Raw genomic sequence first — 11,816 nt, 5'->3', positions numbered from 1 at the left:
ATGAATAATGTTTGGAAATGATCAAATAAAATAATGTTAAAAAAAAAAAGGATTGGCATGGATATAGACTTGAGGCAAACCCATCAGTGGGATTCTGTAGTAATCAATGAATGAAATAATGAGGTCCTGCACTAGAGTGGAGAAACTGGTAGAGCAGTGAAGGTGGAATGGTTGACAAAAGCTGCAAAGGTGAAATTAATTCTTTTTTTTAAACTTAATTTTTTTTATCATTCATGTTTCCTCCACCCTTTGAAAACTTCTGTAAGATTTGAAATAATATTTCTACCCAGATATATATTTTATAAAGTTTATTAGAAAAGGTAGACAATCATTGCTCTAATTAAGTAACCATGAGGTGGCTAGCCTGCAAGTCCCCTCCTCTTTCCTCTTACCCCTTTCTGCTCTCTTTCTGCTTCTTCCTTCTTTGTTCTCTTCTCCCTTCTCCCTCCCCTCAAACCCAAAGCCCTGACTTTTATTGACATACAACACAATAAGGGGACCCAAAACCTAGCATTGAAAGACAGATAAAGCTACTCAGGAGGGGGAGGGACTGAACTTCCTTGCACACCCCTCTCTGAGCTGACAAGCAATTCCACTGGATTATACATGCATCATTGTTCAAAACCTATTTTCATGTTATTCATATTTTCAGTTGAGTGATCCTTTAACATCAAAACTCTAATCATGTCCCTATCAAATCATGTAATAGATCATACATGTTTCCTGTGTTTCTGCTCCCAAAGTTCTTTCTCTGGATGTGGATATTGTTCTTCCTCATAAGTTCCTCTGGATTGTCCTGGGTCATTGCATTGCTCCTGGTAGAAAAGTCTATTACATTCGATTGTACCTCAATGTATCAGTCTCTGTGTACAATGTTCTCCTGGTTCTTCTCCATTCTCTCTGCATCAATTACGTCACTTCAGTTCATATGGAATTCCTCCAGTTAATTATTCCTTTCAGCACAATAATATTCCATCATCATCAGACACCACAATTTGTTCAGTCATTCCCCAAATGATGGATACCCTTCATTTTCCAATTGCATTTGACTGATTATATCAAATTTAAAAAGGTTTATATAAACAAAACCAAATGCAGCCAAAATTAGAAGAAAAGCAATGATCTGGAAGAATATTTTTATAACATAACTCTGACAAATGTCCAATTTCCCAAATATATAAGGAATTAAGTTAACTTCATAAAAAATCAAGCCATCCCCACCAAATGGTCAAGGGACATTGTTATAAGGAAGATAAGTTTGGTAGGTTTTGCAGAAGGCAGAGGCATGAGGCCAACAAGGAAAAGTTTCTGGAATTCTGCAGGAAGGTTTAAGCTGTTACTCAGGTGATCTCTCTCTCTCTTTCTCTCTTTGGAGATATCTGGGGGGTGTGGCTTGTCATCCTGAGTGCTTAGTCCTGATTCCTATCCTGCTTGCTATCTTGTGTGTTTTATATCCTTGGAGAAGAACTTGATGATTATGAACCAAATGTATGCAGTGATTGTAAGACCATGTCTAGGTCCTTTTGGATCTGGGCCCTGCTAAGCTTACCACAGACCATTACCTTAAATACTAACTATGTAGGGTTTAGTGCATGTTAATGCTAGAACCAGGACTGGGAATTTTAGGTGAGTGAGGAAAGATTAGAGTAGTCCACCATCTCTTTGAAGACTCTCCATCAGGAGACACTTAGATCTGAGGAGATTTTAGTTAGTGGAATTAGCATTAGGGTTATCCTAATTCCTTTTAACCTCTTCCTATTAAATTGAATACTTTCCCAGATACTGAGTGGTCTGTGTGTTGATCTCAGTGCCTGTTCTGCCCTGGTTGGAGTTAAGTGCTGGTAACATCTTGTTACTGGCCCAATCCAATCCATCTTATCCCATCTCCAACACCAATTGGTTACAGTTTGACAAGTCAAATGGTCTGAACCTGAAAAAGTCTAAAATTTTGATTTTAAATGCACTGTGGGTTTTGTGTGTTAGTTGAGGCCTGAGGGAAATTCTGAAGCCTGCTGGCAGTACTTTGGAAGCCTGTTGGGAGGGGCCTCAAATGCTCAGAACTTTGAGCAGGCTGAGGTTAGAATTCTGTGGGTGACTGCTGGAGAAGCAGCCAATCAAGCCAGCAGCAGAACAGAACTTTAGAAAGCAGGTTTTTTCCTCTCAGCCACTTTGTATATTCAATGTGGCTGTGAACTTTACAGAACCACTACTGTATAAGGTTTTGTCCCAGGATATTCTTGTTATACAGCTAAGATGGTTATGTGGATATTAGAGGTTCCTTATACTAACTTGTCACTACCACCATACTTTTTCCTGGTGGTCACCCCAGGCTGGTTTTATGTGTTGGGTTGGAAAGCCATTACTCTACAAATGGTATATTCTTACAAACCTATAGCATTGATTGGAGTTGGATGTTTGTACAAATTTAAGTGGATTTTCCTTGCTGTTGTGTATAGGATCAAGACTATTTGAACTATGGTATTTAGAGATTTTGAATTGAAACAAATGGTATTATTTTTACAAACTAAATTAGACAACATGAAAAAATGTTATTGTTCTTAATAAAGCAAATATAAATTGTAATGATAATTCTACTGGTCAGCAAGCAGAAGAAAACAAAGCATACCTCTAGGCTTGAAAGGGAAACTGAGGCACTAAACACTAGACTTACTTCTTTGTTTCCTTTAGTAGATCCAGCCTATGTTACTCCAGAAATAGATGTGGTGCATTTAAGAACACACAAAAATTTTCATTTGCAGATTTAGATTCCATATTATGAAGAACACTTCATTTTTTTATGAACCTCATAGGGTAATAAAATAGTTTAAGCTTGCAATAAAGTTCTTTGACCCAGACATTGCAGATTTCTCTCTCCTAATGGAGAAATTAGTAACTAGGAGAGAAAGAGAACAGTTTATAGAGGAGACCCATAGAAGTCCTACATTAACATCATGGCCTCAGACTTTTGAGGATATGGAATTGAATTCTTTGGATAATTATAGATTTCTGGGACAGGCTAGAGAATCTACTTTGGAGGCAATGAAGGCAAACACAAAAGGACTTGAACAATGGTCTAAGTTTGATTGGATTAGACAGGATGCTAGAGAGTGACCTCCAACATTCTTGGATAAACTCATTAATGCATATGAAATCCAAATGGGACTTGATATTTTAGCAGAGGTAACTATTGCACTGATGTATAAGGAGATTGTTGTTGAGAAATGCATGCAGGGTGAAAAAAAAATTTAAGAACAATTGTCCTCATTGGAAAAAAAAAGTTTAGAAGATCTAAAGAGAAAAGCCTATGTTCATTTAGGTGATGAAGACAAATATGCAGATGAAAAAGATGGGGGTAATTGAGGATTTAAGGAAACAGTTCCAGGAGACTAACAAGAACATAAAAGACAGTGAAATCAAAGAAACAAAAGCAGCAACTGTATTAAGATCTATATAGCCTAAAACTCAATATGTCACTACGGAAAGAGGGTCAGAAGCTCTGAGATGTTATTTATGAAACTGAGTAGGACATTTTGTTAAGGATTGTCACTTTAGGTGACAATTCTCTAGACAATTATAAGGAAATAATGGATTTAAAAATGGTTGGAGGAAAAATTATTTTGGGTGGCAAAATAATAATTATATTAATGGAAAGAGATATTCATTTCAAGGATAGGGTAATGCTAATGGTTGTCCAAATGCTTGTTGTCAAGGGGTTCGAGCTTCTGAACTAACAACTATACAGGATTGGATAAAGTCTAGGCCTAAGTCTAGCCAAGTAATTGGTAACCACAAGCACTATCAGAACAAGCATTCCTTTTCCTTATGAAGGCATACCCAGAGTTCTCCAGGCTATACATGTTGTTTGTGACAAAGATAATTTAAAAGAATCAGTGAATAATGTAGTTAAAACAAAAGGAAATGTAATTAATGTTAAGGAATGTGTGGAACAAGAAAATTGTGACTTAATAATAGTTGAACATTCTAAGGATTGTGTAATAATGGAAAATAATGGAGAATATAAAATGGATAAAGAGAATATGATTGTAAATTTGAACAATGGAACTGATGTTGAAGTTAAGGAGACCAAGGAAAGTAGTATTAAATCTGATGACTGTGACACAGATGTAAAATCCTGACAAAGTCATGCAATTCAAGATGATGTGTTTTTGAATGGAGAGGAGATGACTGAGCTTTGCATTGATGTCACTGTGTTAACTTTGGAGACATGAGTGCAAGGAAGTAAGTGCTACTAATTCCTCTTGGAAGTTGTAGAGCTATTGGTACAATGGAGGTTGTGGGAGCTACTGGAAGACCACAGAGAGTCACCAAATTGTAACCAAAGATGGTTTCTTTGCGTCAGTGAACTGTAAAGCAAGCTTTTCTTTGTATGCCAGTTTGCCCAAAGAATCTCCTAGGAAGAAATCTGTTGTGCAAACTGAGGGCCACAATCCACTCTACTCCTACTTTGAAAGCCATTCCAATACTTTTCATAGATTCCATGAGTACAAAAGATGAATCAGATTCCATTTATCCAGTAACTGATGACACCCCACAGAACTCTGGTCAAAATCTTCTACGGATGTGGAATTTTTAAAGTCTTCTATTCCAGTCAGGGTGAGGACTAAGGGATGACCAGTTTTTTGTGTACCTCAATATCCCCTGACTAAGGAATCAATAGAGGGAATAAGACCAATTATAGAATCCCTTATCCAACAAAGGATCATAATATTTGCTTCTTAGAATTCATTACTCATATTCCTCATATTAAAAAGCTAAAGCTAGATGAAAATGGCAGACTTTTGTATCATATTATCCATGATTTATTGGCTCTCAGTGATGAGGTAATGAAAACTCATCCTAATGTACCAAGTCCAGCAGCTATAATTTCTTTGATTCCAAGCCAGGCAAGATATTTCACTATGGTAGACTTATACTGAGTTTCTTTCTCTATTCCCATTCATGGGGATTCCCAAAAGATCTTTGCTTTTACTTGGTAAAAGATACATGGACCTGGACTCTTTTACTTTAAGGGTTCTTGGTTTCCCTGAGTAAATTTTCATAAATGTTTAAATAGAGACCTTAAGAGTATAACTTTCAAAGAAAGATTGGGGCAAGTAAGGCAAATTTGAGAGTATGCTGGGGAATGCATATAGTTATAGACTATGACCCAGAGGAGGATTTACTAAGAAAACATAGAAGAAGCTGTGAGAAAGGTAGAAGGAAAACTAGTTGACTTATGTCTGGAAAACCTAGTGAAAAGAGAGCATCAGGAAGATAATAAGATCAACTGTTTCAGAGACTACAAAAAGGTGAAGGAGAATGAGGATTGAGAAAAGTATTTAGCAAGCAACATTTAAGAAAGTAGTTTTGGGGAAAGGAAAACGTTAAAAACGAGGTTTAAGAAGACAGGGAGAATAGAGAAATTAGATATCTATTGTAGTTGACTTTTTGAGGAGTTAATCTATAAAAGGAATAAAAGGGATACAATATTTATCATAGATAGAATTGTGATAGTGTTTTTTTTTTCAGGATAGGAAGATGTAGACATATTGGTAGTCATTTGGAAATGAACCAGGAGAAAGAGAAAGAGAAAGATTAAACTGAATGAAAGAATAAAAATCATAGAGTAGGCAATCTGTTGAAGGAAATAGTATGGAATGAGATCATCTGATAAAGGTAAAGGGATTAGTCTAGGTAATGAAGTACAAGTACTTCATCACATAAAAAAGTGATTATGATAGAGAAAGTGTCAAATGACTACAAAGTAATAGTTAATTAAGATGAGGGGAGAAGAATAAATTCAAGATGAATAGATATGCTTGATCCTAATTTGCCCCTCACTATAGATTATTGCATTAAAGATGCTAGTAAGAATCACCATAGAAACAATTCAAGTATCTCATTTGGGAGTGTTCATGCTGGATTGAATTGGAAGAGCCATGCCATTGCAGTGTGGTTCTGATATAGGAAGTATTAGCTAAATGTAAAAAATAAACCCTAAACATAACAATTACCAAATATTTCCAATATACAATGTTCCATCCAAATTTCAATGGAAAATCATAAGACCCTTTCATTTGTATCTACAATGAAAAAACAAATATAGTAATTGGCTGCTCAGTAATTGTCTCTTTCTGCCTGCTAATATATTTGATACTATTATGTTGATAAATGACACATGAGTTGACAAAGTATTTCAGAAGTCAATAGGGGATTGACAGTAGTGTACTCCCATTAAGCCTGCATAAGGGGTGCACTGGCCATATTGGTATGTGATGAGTATGATATTCCTCTTTATACAGGTCATTATGTTTGGTGAGCCAGATCCTAAAATCCAGGAGGCTTCATCCTAATGGGAATATTTTATTATTCCTCTTCTAGCATCAGCCTGCAATACAGAGAGAATGAACTGGCCATTTCTGCTTTGTTTCACAAAGATCTTTCTAAAAAAAAAAAAATATATATATATATATATATATATATCTTCTAGGATAAAGTCTTTCTGGCACTGTTGATAATTAATTCCTCTGAGAGGTTAGCTCTGAGAATGAAAATAGGTCCCTAAACTTTATTACCTGCTATTTAATTCCATTTTTCAATGACTAGGTAAAGGGAGATGATATATAAATATAGATGGCCATTTAAAGCCATATCTGTCTGTTGTTATAGAGATTTGAGGAGACATTAATATCTAATTACTTACAGGTGATTTTAATATTTTTAGAGTTCAATAATACTTAATAAGGTTCAGATCCAGGATGCAAGTATGTGAAGAAAACCTCCAGAAATCACTGAGTGACTCTTTGATTCAACCATTCTGCCTCTATCTTCCAATCCAATGAAAATACAATCAAGAAAGTGAGGAATCTTTTAAATACATGAGAAAATATTCCTATCCATATGTCAGATTAGGGTAAGTTAATCACCCCCATCCAAAAACATCAATGGACCTGAGACTTAGTCTAATTCATATATTTCATAGTGATCCCTTGGATTCAGGTCATGGTTGTCAATTGGATTTAATCTACAGTATAAAACTTTATTTTTAAAAGAAGCCTAAAAAAACGGAGAGAACATAGCTCGATGAAATAAAGACAAACATCCTTGAATTGAAGTGAGGCAAATAATTTTTTATACAGTTTCAGACATTTCACCCCTCTGAGCCTCAGTTTCTTTCTGTAATATATGAAATTAATAACATTTGTAAAGTTCTCAATAATTCTCTCATTGTATAAGCATGATTTAAAACGTTTAGTAATTTTTCAAGGAAGGACAAGAATTCTTGAGGACTGGGAATAAGGACAATGAAAAGTGGTGGGTTATTGCAACTCATAAGATTCCTTAAAATGTATATGTATTATTAGTTATGGCTATAGGTTAGAAGTTATTTTAAACATGTAAATGGAATATGTTAAAGTGAGATGACAATCTGCATGGATGAAAAGGGGAAAATTTTTGAAATATTCTGGAGATATAATAGATATGACCTTGTTACTGATTGGATGTAGGAGATATTGGAAAGAGAAAACTTAAGGGTAATTCTTAGATCACAAACTTCAGTGACTAGAAACAGGATGTTTATATTAAAAATATTCATTTTTAAGAAATGATAGGAGAGCATATACAGAGGTAAGTTCCTTTCAATTTTCAGAATTTACTATACCTACATACATGTAGGATATCAAACAGGCAATTTCAGGATGATAGTGTAGGAGAAATCTTTGTTTATATACATACATACATACATATTTGTGTATATATACATATATATGAGTTATCTAAGTAGACATGGACACTTGCACTCATGAAAAACTGAGAATTTAAAGAGAGAAGAGAAGAGGATCCATGTCAAATGTCTGAGTGATAGCCATACCAAAGAAGCAGGATTTGATTAAAGATCCAAAAGAGGAGATACAGAAAGAAGGGCTTAAGAGCTAATATTAGAATCAAGAAATTACATTAACATATACGTCAACCCAAGGAGAGAATATTTAGAAGGAAGGAAAGGTCAGCAGGATCCAAAGTTAAAGAGGTACACATTTAAAGGAACTTAGGGGAGTGAGGAAGGATGAAAACAGGGACTGAGAATTGGTTAATTCATGAGTTAAACATTCACTTTCATAAATACTTGATTGATCCTTCCTGAATACTTTATTTCAGCCCAGGAATAGAGTCAGATTTAATATGGCAAATTGTAGAGGGGAATTATAAAAATATGAGGTGGCAGTCATTATGTATGCATTTTTTAAATGTTCTTCATGAAAAAGAGTGAAAATTAAGGAAAATAATTAAAGAGGATCAGAGAATTATAAAGGAAAGTATTTGTTTGCTCTCATTTTTAAAATTTTAGATGAACCCAATTATATTTTAGACAATGAGAGAGAGAGAGAGAGAGAGAGAGAGAGAGAGAGAGAGAGAGAGAGAGAGAGAGAGAGAATGACAGAGAGAAGGGAGAGAGGAACGATATTCAGTCATCAATCCTACTTAATAGAGTAAGTTTTAGAAGGACTGAGTAAGGAAAAGGGAAAAATTTTAAAAATATATTTATTAAGAAGCCATTATATGCCAGTGATTGTGATAAAGGCATTACAAATAATATTTAAATGCAAAAGAGCACTGGTAGTTTTTTGGATGTGGGGAGATGTATAACTTCTTTGAGAAAGCCTGGGATAAAGGAGAAGGAGATAGGAAAAATAGAGAAATTTTTTAATTGTGTCCTGAAAGGCAGAATGAGGGAATTTATCAAACATAAACTATTTTTATATATTTAGTACACTGGAATGAACAGTGTGTTTGGAGTCAGAGAAAACTAGTAGATAGTTCAAATGCTATCTCTACAACTTAATACCTTAGCCACCAAGGGCAATAATTAAAAATCTTTATCTCTCTTGCTATTTAAATGAAATGAATTGAATGATATCCAAGATCCCTTTCAGCAATAAAGTGATGATCCTTTATGTTCTTTACAACTTCCAAGATTTTCTCTAAATTTTGCAACCTTGAGCCTTCTAGAACAAATGCAATCCCTACAGCAAATGACAGCTCTAATGTGTTCTATAAATACTTTCACTTAAAGTTCAAGCATCCTAACTTCTTTAAATGAATTCTCAAAAAAAAAAAAAACTGAATCCCCTTTAATCATCTCATTTCTCCTCCTCTGGAAAATTTACTATTTATTAGTATCCTTGTTAAACATCAGATTGAACTAAACACAATAATCTGAGTGCAAATTGTTCCTAGAAGAATCGAAACTTTCCTCTTTATTCCTCTAAGACATGATTATAATTTGATGCCATGAATAACATTAGCTTGTCACAGTCCACAGCTAACATTTTGAACTTATAGATCAACTCTTCAGAAAAAAAATATTACTTAGTCAAATCTTTATTACTTTGTCTTTGTGAAAATTACATTTTAAAGCCAAGATCATTTGTAAATAGATTATGCATATCTAATATGTCTTTATATAACTCAATGATGAAACAATTATAAAGTCCAAGACCAAGCAGAGATCTCTATTGTTCTTAATGAATATCTCATTCTAAGATGATATTGATTCATTAGTGTTTGCGCTTCATTTCCCAACATTCAATGAATTCTCAATCCATCTAAATATCCTACCATGTGGGTCATCTCACTCTGATTTATCTAACAAAACAGAAGAATAGATTTGACTATTAAAAAAGCTCATGGTTTGAAAAGCATTGTTTTCACAAGTGTCCACTGAGGGAACTAATATAATAATATAAATTTATGGATAGAAGAGACTATACCAGAAAAGAACCCAACCTCTCCCTGTTATTCAGATGAGAGAATTGAGGCAAAGAGAAATTAAGTGACAAAATCAGGGTTATCCAAATAAGTGCTACAATACATAGAATGATAGACTTGAAATCTGCAATAAGTTAGTTTAATTTCTGCCTCAGAAACTTAGTAGATTTGTTACTCGGGTAAGACCTTCTCTTGCCTCAATTTCCCCATTTCTAAAATGATTTGAAAAATAGTATCAATTTCACAGGGTTTTTATGAGGATGATGAGTAAATCACTTTATGAAACAACAACAAAACAAATATAAAGCACTTTAAAGTACTCTATAAATCCTAATTACCAGGATTATAAATAGTATGCGCCTAAGGTGTTTTGAAACTAGATCTTTTTGACTTCAGAGCCTGTGCCCTCTCCACTACACCATTTGTTTTTTTTATCATAGTCAATTTCTTATAATATCATCAAACTCAAAAGGTATAAATTGCTTACTTCAAGATTACTCATGGGTAGGGGTATTTGGAAAATGAATGTAGTTTTTTTTTTGGGACTCCAAAGTCAGTCTGTTTCCACATGATCTTTCTAGAGCATAGTCCAATCAATACAGGAGTATATTACTAAATTGTTTTTACTTACTTTACAGATGAAATAGCTTATGTCTAAATCCAACATTTCTATGGAATAAATGGATAATAGAAACAATGTGACTGAATTTATTCTACTGGGTCTTACAGATAATCCAAAGATGCAGAAAATTGTTTTCGTTGTGTTTTTGGTCATGTATGCTGTCACAATGGTAGGTAAAACACTCATTGTCATCACCATTATCATTGACCCAACTATGGATTCCCCTATGTACTTTTTCCTTGCCTACTTGTCCTTTATAGATGCCTGCTATTCATCTGTTAATGCACCCAAACTCATTACAGACTCATTATATGAAAAGAAAATCATTTCCTTCAATGGTTGCATGACACAAGTCTTTAGTGAACACTTCTTTGGAGGTGCTGAGGTCATCCTGCTCACAGTAATGGCCTATGACCGCTATGTGGCAATTTGCAAGCCTCTGCACTACATGACCATCATGAATTGGAGGGTGCGTGGCATCTTGATGGTTGTGGTCTGGATAGGAGGCTTATTCCATGCAACTATACAGATGTTCTTCCTGAGCCAATTACCATTTTGTGGTCCCAATGTTATAGATCACTTTATGTGTGACTTAAATCCTTTGCTTAATCTTGCCTGCACTGACACTCATATCCTTGGTCTGTTTGTTGCAGCCAATAGTGGTTTCATTTGCTTATTAAACTTTCTCTTATTAATGGGCTCCTATGTGGTCATCTTGAGCTCTCTGAAGACTCACAGTGTGGAGGGGAGACACAAGGCCCTTTCCACTTGTGGTTCCCACATCACCGTAGTTGTTTTATTCTTTGTCCCTTGTATTTTTGTCTACATGAGGCCTGCAACAACCTTTCCCATTGATAAAGCTGTTGCAGTGTTTTACACAATGATAACACCTATGTTAAACCCTTTAATCTACACGCTGAGAAATGCCCAAATGAAAAATGCTATCAGGAAGTTATGCAGAAAAAAGGAGACTTTGGTTAACCAGTAATGGATTCTTAATGAAGGCATGAGACTCAATGTGAGGGATGAGAAGGAGGAAAGAAAAATGTGAAAAGAAGGAATCTGTTGATGAGTGAAAGGAAAACTAAAGGATATATATATTTTTTAAATTGCTACCTCATTTTTATTATTTCCACATTGGAAACTTTTTCAATATGATTTCTTGGAAAATTTCTTTATTGAGGAATTTCTGAAGATCATTTAAAAATCTTTTTAGTACGATTAATTAATGAATAAAAAGGAGTGATGAGAGTCATAATATCTAGGAACAAACTTCATTTTATTTTAATTTCTAAATATATACATGGTTTAACAAATACAAATGAGATAAGCTCAAATTTCCTTTTAAATTGCAATGTAAATGTTGTGATTACTTTCATTTACAAAGATCAATTACTTTTCACAAGTATTTTGTGTGTGATTA

At 34.4% G+C, this 11,816-nt stretch overlaps 1 pseudogene; it reads left to right on the top strand.

The window, feature by feature from the left end:
* Positions 1-10,421: 10,421 nt before the first annotated feature.
* Positions 10,422-11,381, top strand: LOC100617345 (olfactory receptor 4C46-like; annotated as a pseudogene).
* Positions 11,382-11,816: the final 435 nt, after the last annotated feature.

This window comes from Monodelphis domestica, chromosome 6 (assembly GCF_027887165.1).
Source record: "Monodelphis domestica isolate mMonDom1 chromosome 6, mMonDom1.pri, whole genome shotgun sequence".
NCBI classification, from domain to species: Eukaryota; Metazoa; Chordata; class Mammalia; order Didelphimorphia; family Didelphidae; genus Monodelphis; species Monodelphis domestica.
Note: the sequence above shows the minus strand (reverse complement) of the source record. Positions and strands in the feature narration are given on the sequence as shown.